The 9244-nt window shown below is 34.4% G+C and overlaps 1 pseudogene; it reads left to right on the forward strand.

Moving 5' to 3' along the window:
- Nucleotides 1-213: 213 nt before the first annotated feature.
- On the forward strand, nt 214-739 carry LOC129512025 (ubiquitin-conjugating enzyme E2 C-like; annotated as a pseudogene).
- The last annotated feature ends 8505 nt before the right edge of the window (nt 740-9244 follow it).

Consider the following 9244-nt stretch of genomic DNA (forward strand, 5'->3'; position numbering starts at 1 on the left):
GTGGCCCCTGGCCTCTTAGGTTAGTGTGTTCCCCTCCTTTGGAGGGACTGTGACTAGTAAACTAACTTCTGAATGGCAATAATCTCCTGGTATCTTGACCTCAGTATACCTCAAATTTTCTAATAATCTGCTGTATTTTAAAACACTTGAATAAAATACAAACTTGAGGAAAGATTGTTCTCCTCTTGCTTTTACTTTTAAAGTTTCAGCAGGAGCTGATGACCCTCATGATGTCTGGTGACAAAGGAATTTCTGCCTTCCCTGAATCAGACAACCTTTTCAAATGGGTGGGGACCATCCACGGAGCAGCTGACACCAGTATATAAAGACCTGAGGTATAAGCTCTCCTTGGAGTTCCCCAGTGGCTACCCTTACAACACACCCACAGTGAAGTTCCTCACACCCTACTACCACCCCTGTGTGGACACCCAGGGTAACATCTGCCTGGACACCCTGAAGGACAAATGGTCTGCCCTGTATGATGTCAGGACCATCCTGCTGTCCATCCAGAGCCTGCTAGGAGAACCCAACATTGATAGTCTTTTGAACACACATGCTGCCGAGCTCTGGAAAAACCCCACAGCCTTTAAGAATTATCTGCCAGAAACCTACTCAAAGCAGGTCTCCAGCCAAGATCCCTGACCGTCCAGCCTACTCTCCTTGTGTTGTCTTTTTATTTTCTCCCTACATGGTCTGTCCTTCTCTTCATTTCTGTCTAGGACTCTGTATCTGAAGCTGTGGTGTCATTTTTGTTTTGTTTCTGTTTTTTAAATTAAGTCTCTGTTTGAGCCCTTGTGATGAATATATTAAATAATACATTAGGTTTTTTTTTTTTTTTTTTTTTTTTTTTTTTTTTTAGGCAGCATGAGTTCATGAAAAATCTTAAACAGAAAGGGAAAATTTTGAAAGAGAGAAAATAGTTAATATTCAGAAAAAGGCAGTTGGGGGGGAAAAAAAAGGAACGGGCAAATTAACCTTGGCAAGGGAAGAGAGACCTGTCATGAAAAAAGAATTTTGAGGTAGAGTGGGCAAGTTTATTTAGTAACTTCAGGACTACTGACCTTCATTTTTCTGTGGAGCAGGAAGTGAAGACATCTGGTGTGCGTGTGGGAGGTGCCCGACCAAACTTGGAAGCACTGCAGAGGTGAACAGGAACAGAATGGGAGCTGCCAAGTGCATGGAGGGCTGTGAGTACTGGGGGCATGCTGGAGGTCTGATCGGATTATTCCGAGTTTGGTGGACCACAGGATTTTTGTGGGCCTAATGCTCTTTGAAAGCCCTTTGTAAAACTGATCTATATCATCACTGTGTGGCCGCTCTCTGCCTCAGTGAACCGGTCTGACTAATTGATGAGTAGGCATTCTTCTGTCTATAATGGAGTTAGCCAAGGGACAATGTATGTGTGAAGTCTCATTTTACCAATGGCAGACTTCCCAGTTGAGCGTATCAGAATAACTATTCAGAGCCCATGCACCCACTTTAAATTGAAAATGGCATTGTTAATGCACGTCTGGGATGTATTGAACTTTACAAATAAATAACCCAATAAGCTACTGGCACAGATGAAGCACAAAGAAGCTGGGCTGCTGCCTTTCTAGAATATTCGTCTTCCACTTACCTTCTACTTTCCAACAGTTTTTTGGTTTCCCTTCCCACCCTCTGGTAACTTTCATGGTTTCCTTGTCTGGTTGCTGTCCCTCAAGCTACCTGGTCCTCGACTGTCCCCAAGAGCTGTAGTTAGTGTTTGCTCTTCTGTGGCAGATTTTCTGATCTGGTTCAGTTGGGAAATAATTTCTCCTCCAGATTTCCATGTAGCTCTGCCTCCACCTCTTAAACAGTTACAGAGTGCTCTCTTGTATTTCCATTATTTGTTTCTACCTCTCTAGTTGGAATAAGGATGTAAGAGAAAGGACTGGATTGTGAGTCATGGAAATCACTGATGTTGAGTTTCCAGAAAGTGCTTTCCGACCTTCCGTCTGAGTCTTGTTCCACCCCAGTGAAGAGCACAGGACCTCACACACTGTATGAGCCTGGTTTATTTTGGAGGGAAGTATATTCCATAATAATAATAATACAGTGTTTTCATATTTCCTTCTGGTGCTATCTTTACATTCACATGGCTTCTTTCATTTTTCTCTATGAGAAAAGTTTGGACTCCAGGTTTTAAAGTTTTATTTAAGGGCGCCTGGTTGGCTCAGTCAGTTAAGCTATGGTCATGATGTTGGGTCCTGGGATTGAGCCCTGTGTCTGTTTCCCTGATCAGGGGGATGTCTGCTTTCCTCTCTCCCTCTGCCCCTCCCCCTGCCCCACTTGCTCTCTCTCTTTCTTTCTCTCTCTCTCTCACTATTTCAAAAAAAATAAAATCTTAAAAAAATAAAAAATAAAAATAAAGCTTTATTTAATTAATTTTATTGACGTATGACTTATAGCCTGCAGAAGTTTATCCATTTGTTATTTGAAGACCTTTACCAAAAATATGCATCCATGTAAACATAGTCACAATCAAGATACAGAATCTTTCCATCATCTCTAAAAATGTTCTTTTTCTCCTCAGAATCACATGACTCCATCCATCCCAAGCCCAAGACAATCATTGATCTGCTATTTGTCACAATAGATCAGTTTGAACTTTCTATGATTTTATACAAATGGAATTATATGGCATGTAGTCTTTTCTGCTTTCTTTCCTTTTCCCATATAATGATTTTGAATTGGTCTCTATTATGGTGTGTAACAGTTGTCCATTCCTATTTGTTTTTAAGTAATATTCTACCTGTAGAGTATTCTCAGCTTATTCATTCACTTGTTAGTAAACATTTTTAATGTATTTCAAGGTTTTGGCTGTGATGACTATGTTGTTATGAACATTGACCTGCAAGTATTTATATGGATTGAAGCATTTTTATATCTCCTGGACAAATATCTAAGAGTTGAATGACTGGACTGTATAGAAAGTATCTACTTATATTTTCCAAACACTTACCAATAGTTCTCCAAAATAGTTATGCCATTCTATGTTCCTATCAGTAATATATGAGTGATTCATGTATTAGTTGGTATTTTGGGTCTTTAAAAGTCTTAGCCATTCCAGTAGATATTTAGAGAAATCTCACTGTAAATTTGCATTGCCCTGATTCCTAATGGTATTTTCTTGTGCCCATTGGAATAGAATGGACATTTCTATATTTTACTTTGTAAAATCTTTCACCCATTTTAATACTGGTGGTTTTTAACCTTCTACTATTGAGTTACGAGAGTTATTTATATACTCTGGATGCAGATTTTTTGTTCAATATATAGGCTAAACACATTTTCTCTCATCCCATTGCCTGACTTTTCCCTTTTCAATGGTGTCTTTCAAAAAGCAAAAATTATTAATTTTGATAAAATCAAATGTATTCTTTTTAATTCATGCTTTTTGAGCTCTATCTTGGAAATCATTTTATTCTTCAAGTTAGTAAGGGTTTCTCATTTCTATTAGAAGTTTTATAAATTTAACTTTTACATTTAGATCTATGGTGTATTTTGAATGAATATCTGTGTATTATGTGAGGTAAGGGTCAATCTTCTCTTTTTCTTTTCTTATATGGCTATCCAGTTGTTTCAACATCATTTATTGAAAGGTCTTTCCTTTCCCCATTGAATTGCCTTGTCATCTTTATCAAGAATTAATTGACCATATATGAGTGTATCTGTTTCTGGAATCTCAATCCTGTTTCATTAATCTATATATCTATTTTCATGTGCAAATCACACTGTCTTAATTGCAGTAACCTTATAGTAATTCTTGAAATCAGGTAGTTTGTAAGTCTTTCAAATGTATTTTAATGACTTAGCTAATATGGATCTTTTGCATTACCATATAAATTTTAGAATCAGCTCATCAATTTCTATAAACTGCAGAGTGGTGGTTTGAATGTGACAGCCTTGACTCTATAGATGAATTTGGGGACAATAGAGATCTTTTAATAATGAATCTATCAATCCATAAACATGGTTTATTACTCCATTAATTTATGTCTTTTTTAATTTCTCTCAGCCACGTTCTATAGTTTTCAGTGCTAGTACCTTGTGCATCATTCCTTATTCATTCTGAGTCTTTTTAGGATTGTTCACAAAATTGTAAATGTAATTGTTTTTAAGTTTAATTTTCCCAAGTGTTAGTTGTTAGTATATGAAACACACCTGATTTGTTATTATGTACTTCTTACTCTGCGTGCTTTCTCAAATTCTCTTGTTAGTTCTAAAGTCAAAATAAGACTATGTAAACAATCTTGTTCTCCACAAATAGAGATGGTTTTATTTCTCTTTTCTCACCTTCCCATCTTTCATTTCTTTTTCTTATTTTTTTTGTACTAATTCATTCTTCAGTGAAGTATCAAGCAAAAGTAGTGAGAGTATACATTTTTGTCTGCTTCCCAAACTTAAGGGTAGGTAACATTTCAACATGTCATCCCTGAACATGACGTTAGTTGCAGATTTTTCTTAGATGTTCTTTTTAGGGGTCTCCTATTCCGGGTTTGATGAGGTTTTTTATTCATGAATTCATGTGGAACTTGTTAAATGTTTTTTTTTTTACATCAATTAAAATGTTAACATGATTGTCCTCCATTTTTTAAATTTGGTGGATTCGTTGATTGTTTTAAAGTTAAACCATAACAAGTTACTCCAAAAATTAGCACTTACAAATAATGGACATTTATTATATCATCATTTTGTGGTCAGGAACCCAGGCACTGCTTTGGTAAGTGTCTTTGTCTCAATATTTCTCATTAGATTCAGTTGAACTACTATTTGGGGCTGTGTTTTCATATGAAGATATATTGCAAGATTTTCTTCCAGGCTCACTTACATGGCCTCTTTTCCTCATGGGCTATATTGTCGAAGTCTGTTTCTCACTGGCTGCTGTTTACAGAGGACTGCCACAATATGACTGCTAGCTTCTCCAAGAGTGATTAGTCCCAGAGAAAGAGAGAACAGCAAGACAAAAACTGTAGATTTTCTAGTAACCTAATGTCAGAAGTTAGAAGTAAGTCACTAAATATAGCCCACACTCAAGAGATTGTAAGAACATGAATTTCAGAAGGCAAAAATCATTTGGAACCACCTCAAAGCCTGCCTACAACACTTAGATTCCTGGATTAAATCTTATTTAGTCATGGTAAATTATATACTGTATACATTGTTGTTGTTTTTATTAACTAACAATTTGTTAAGGAATTTTACATTCCTGTTTATGAGGGACATTAGTCTCTAATTTTCTTATTTTGTAAAATCTTTGTCAGATTTTGGTACAACTTATGTCCACCTCATAAAATGAATTGGGAATTATATGTACCCCCTCTACTTGCTGCATGTTTTGTGTAAAATTGGTGTTTTGTGGATCTTAAATATTGTATAATACTTATTGGAGGGATCCCTGGGTGGCGCAGCGGTTTAGCGCCTGCCTTTGGCCCAGGGCGCGATCCTGGAGACCCAGGATCGAATCCCACATCGGCCTCCCGGTGCATGGAGCCTGCTTCTCCCTCTGCCTATGTCTCTGCCTCTCTCTCTCTCTCTCTCTCTCTGTGACTATCATAAATAAATTTAAAAAAATTAAAAAATATACTTATTGGAAAACCTAGTTTTCTTCGTGGATAGGTTTGTAATTTAAAAAATTATAAATATAGTAGTATTGATATTTTCTGTTTTATCTTTTGCCAGTTTTAGTAATTTACTTCTATGAGATACTTCAGTTCAATTAATTTCACCTGTTATCAGTTTATTTTCATAAAATGATTACCCTTTTAATATCTACAGAATATGTGGTAATGTTGCCTCTTCATTTCTGAAAATGACAATTTGTGACTTTTATCTTCAAGTTTTATCAGCTTAATTTATTTTTTCAAATAACTAACTTTCAGTTCCTTTGCTAATTTCTACTGGTGCCCATTTTATACTTTACTGATTTATTTATTTTTGATCTTTTCTTTTCTGTACTTTGGATTAATTCACTCCTTTTGTCACTAGCTTCTTAAGTGGAAGTTTGGCTCTTTGGTTCTAGATTTTTCTTCTTTCCCATTGCACACATCAAAATCTATAAATCTTCTCCATTAGACTGCTTTAGCTGCATCTCATTAACTTTGAAATGTTGTGTTTTCACTTTCATTCATTTCACGATATTTACCAATTTCCCTTGTGATATCTTCTTCAACAGTTATATTACTTGGGAAATGCTATTTAATTTTCAAATACTAAAGTTTTTCTGGATATCTTATTTTCATCAATTTCGATTTTAATTTCCTTGTTATCGAAGAACATACTTAATGTAATCTTTTTTTTTTTTAGTTTATTGAGTCTTGTTTATGACCTAGTATATGGTTTGTCTTTTTGAATGTATGAGTACTTGAAAAGGATGCGTAGTTTATATAGGGTCCTATAGATATCATTTAGGTCAATGTTGTAAATAACTTACAAATTCTCTATGCCTTTGCTGTTATTCTGTCTTTTTCAAACTGACCTGGTTATTATCTGCTGCTATGATTGCAAAAATCTGTCATTTTTTGTCTCATGTACACATTTATGACTGTTATACCTTCCTCATGAGTTGAGCCTTTTATGAAATCTCTTTTTATCTTTGGGAATGTGCTTGTCCCCAAGTGTACTTTATCTGACATTAATAGTACCATTCTATCCTCCTTCTACTTACTATTTACACAGTACATCTTTTTCCATCCATTGATTTCTGATTATCTATTTCTTTATATTTTAAAGTGTATCTTTTATAAATAGTAGACTGCTTGTTGGGCCTTCCTTTTTATACCCATCCTGAAAATGTCTGTCTTTTAATTGGGGTGCATATACATTAACATCCAATGTAATTATGATGTTTTGTGTTAGATGTCTTATTCTTATTGTCCACTCTGTCATTTGTTCCTCTTTTGTTCTCTGCTATCTTCTTTTAGATTAAGTTTTGTTTGTTTGTTTTTAATTTCATCTTTATTCACTAGCCCTTGTCGGTATTGTCTAAGTTGATTTTTTTTTTTCTTTTAGGCACTTTGAAAAAGTCTTTACATTTCTTTGGCCTCCCATAGTTTCTGATAAAAAGTCTGCCACCTTTAGAATTATTTTTGCCTTTTATTTTATTTTATTTTATTTTATTTATTTTATTTATTTTATTATTTTATTTTATTGCCATTAAAGAATATGTCATTTTTTCTCTGGAAACTTCCAAGATTTTCTCAAAATGTTTTCTTTATATTTAATTTTCACTAGTTGACCAAAATATGAGGTTTTCTAAGTTTCTTCAATGTAGATTTGGTATTATCTATAGATCCTAAAGAACCCTAAAGAACTAATAGATTTGAGAATGGAGTGCAATAAAACATGCAGCTAAGATTTAATGAAAGATACAGCCTCTATACATGTCCTTTTCCCACAACTGCAATTACTTGATTTCGTTTGGTTTTCCACATCCCTACCCCACATGCCCCCAACATGCCAGAATATATATATATATATATATATATATATATATATATATATATATACCCTAACTGCAAGGACACACACCTGTCCCACTGGTCAGGTACAATCCAGTTTTTAGCCAAAGAGTTTTGAGACTTCTGAACCAGCACCTCTGGTCTCAGTAACCAGCTGTCCTTGCTCCTGCTTATCGCTAACTCTGTGCCAGCTTTAGCACATTTGGGTCCATCAATAACAAATGTTACTTAAATCATAGGCAGCATTTCATGCAAATTGGATTAACTTCTAAGACCATGAAATTTATTAAATATCTATGTAAGAAGTTTGGACTAAACACTTTTAATACTTAATCTTGTGTTCACAGAAAGGCAGTCAGTAGCTATAAGGTACTGAGAATTCATCAAAAGAAGATAGTGACACTTCAAAATCAATACACATAATGGGGTCCTTCTTCCAACTGAAATTAAATGCAGGAATAGTTTGTATGTTTACAGGGATTATACAGTCTTGGCTTTTTGAGGTGACAGCAGATGGTCCGATAAGAAGTGGCAGGACTAAGTGCACCAACCAGCATCTCATCTCAAGCTCTCTTAACCATGAAATCTATGAATTTATGCTTAACTGAGCACGGAGGGAAAAAAAATCATGTACAGTCTTAGGGCAAGTCAGGGTGACTGAATACCCTGTACTTCTCAAGAGTGATTAAATCTTAAATATCTTATCTATCTCACATTTTTAAAAAGAGTATGCATTTCTACTTTTCTTAAAATGTCACTCATCAAAAAATGTCACTTACACATGCTTGTACTGTTTCATTTAGTTTTAGATACTTTGTGACTTGGCTTAGATCCTTTTTATTTCTTATTTCCAAGCTTCAGATCCTTAGCCAAGCAAGCATCAGTGCTGACTTTATTTTCCAAATTTTATCATTCTTTAAATATCATTTGGGATTATTTCCAGTACTTCGTTGATTTTCATGTTTTCTCCTTTGTTTTTCACTCAGACTAGTGGTAGTGCATGTCCACATAGTTTTTAGTTTCAAATGTATTTTGGATGATTGAAACATAGAATCTGATATCAAATAATGATATATATTAGGGAAAGAAAGAAAAATAAAAGAATATTTAACAATAGACTTCTCAAAAAAGGCAAAACACATTTTAGAAGAAATATTCAGTTATCACCTATCAGATTAATAGATATTAATTCTTAATGGTGCTGGAAAAATAGCATTTTTAACTCATGTTTATCTTTCTATAAATGCAAATTATTTTTCAAAGCCAATAAATGGTCTGTCCTCCAAAGAAATTAGTTCCCACCTCTTTGAAATCATTTAGTTTAGGCCAACCCATTAGAAAAAAATTTTTTTTCGATCATTTTGTGTTAATGATTTAATTGCCTATTATTTTCTTTGTATAATTTAAACCAAGTTTATTGTTATTTCTGCTTTAGTATCAGGCCAAATATTGGGGTGACACTGCTTAAACACTATACTCATTGGGTTTTATGGCAGAATATAGAGACTAAAGCTTTTAAATCAGGATGTTAATGATGGTTAATTTTTCAGGTATTGATTTTAGTAGGTGGAGGGAGTCAAAACTAAAGCCAATACACTGATAGGTTAAAGAGTTGTTCATCACTGGATATGGTGACCCCCCAAAAGTCCCTTTTCATTATGTGAAAAAATTACATAATCAGAAAAGGTAGAAATAAAAAGGAAGTCTCTTGAATAAATGCATTTCCTTTTATAAAACATTTAAAATAAATTAAGATGCTTTTA

Source organism: Nyctereutes procyonoides, unplaced genomic scaffold (genome assembly GCF_905146905.1).
Source record: "Nyctereutes procyonoides isolate TBG_1078 unplaced genomic scaffold, NYPRO_anot_genome, whole genome shotgun sequence".
NCBI classification, from domain to species: Eukaryota; Metazoa; Chordata; class Mammalia; order Carnivora; family Canidae; genus Nyctereutes; species Nyctereutes procyonoides.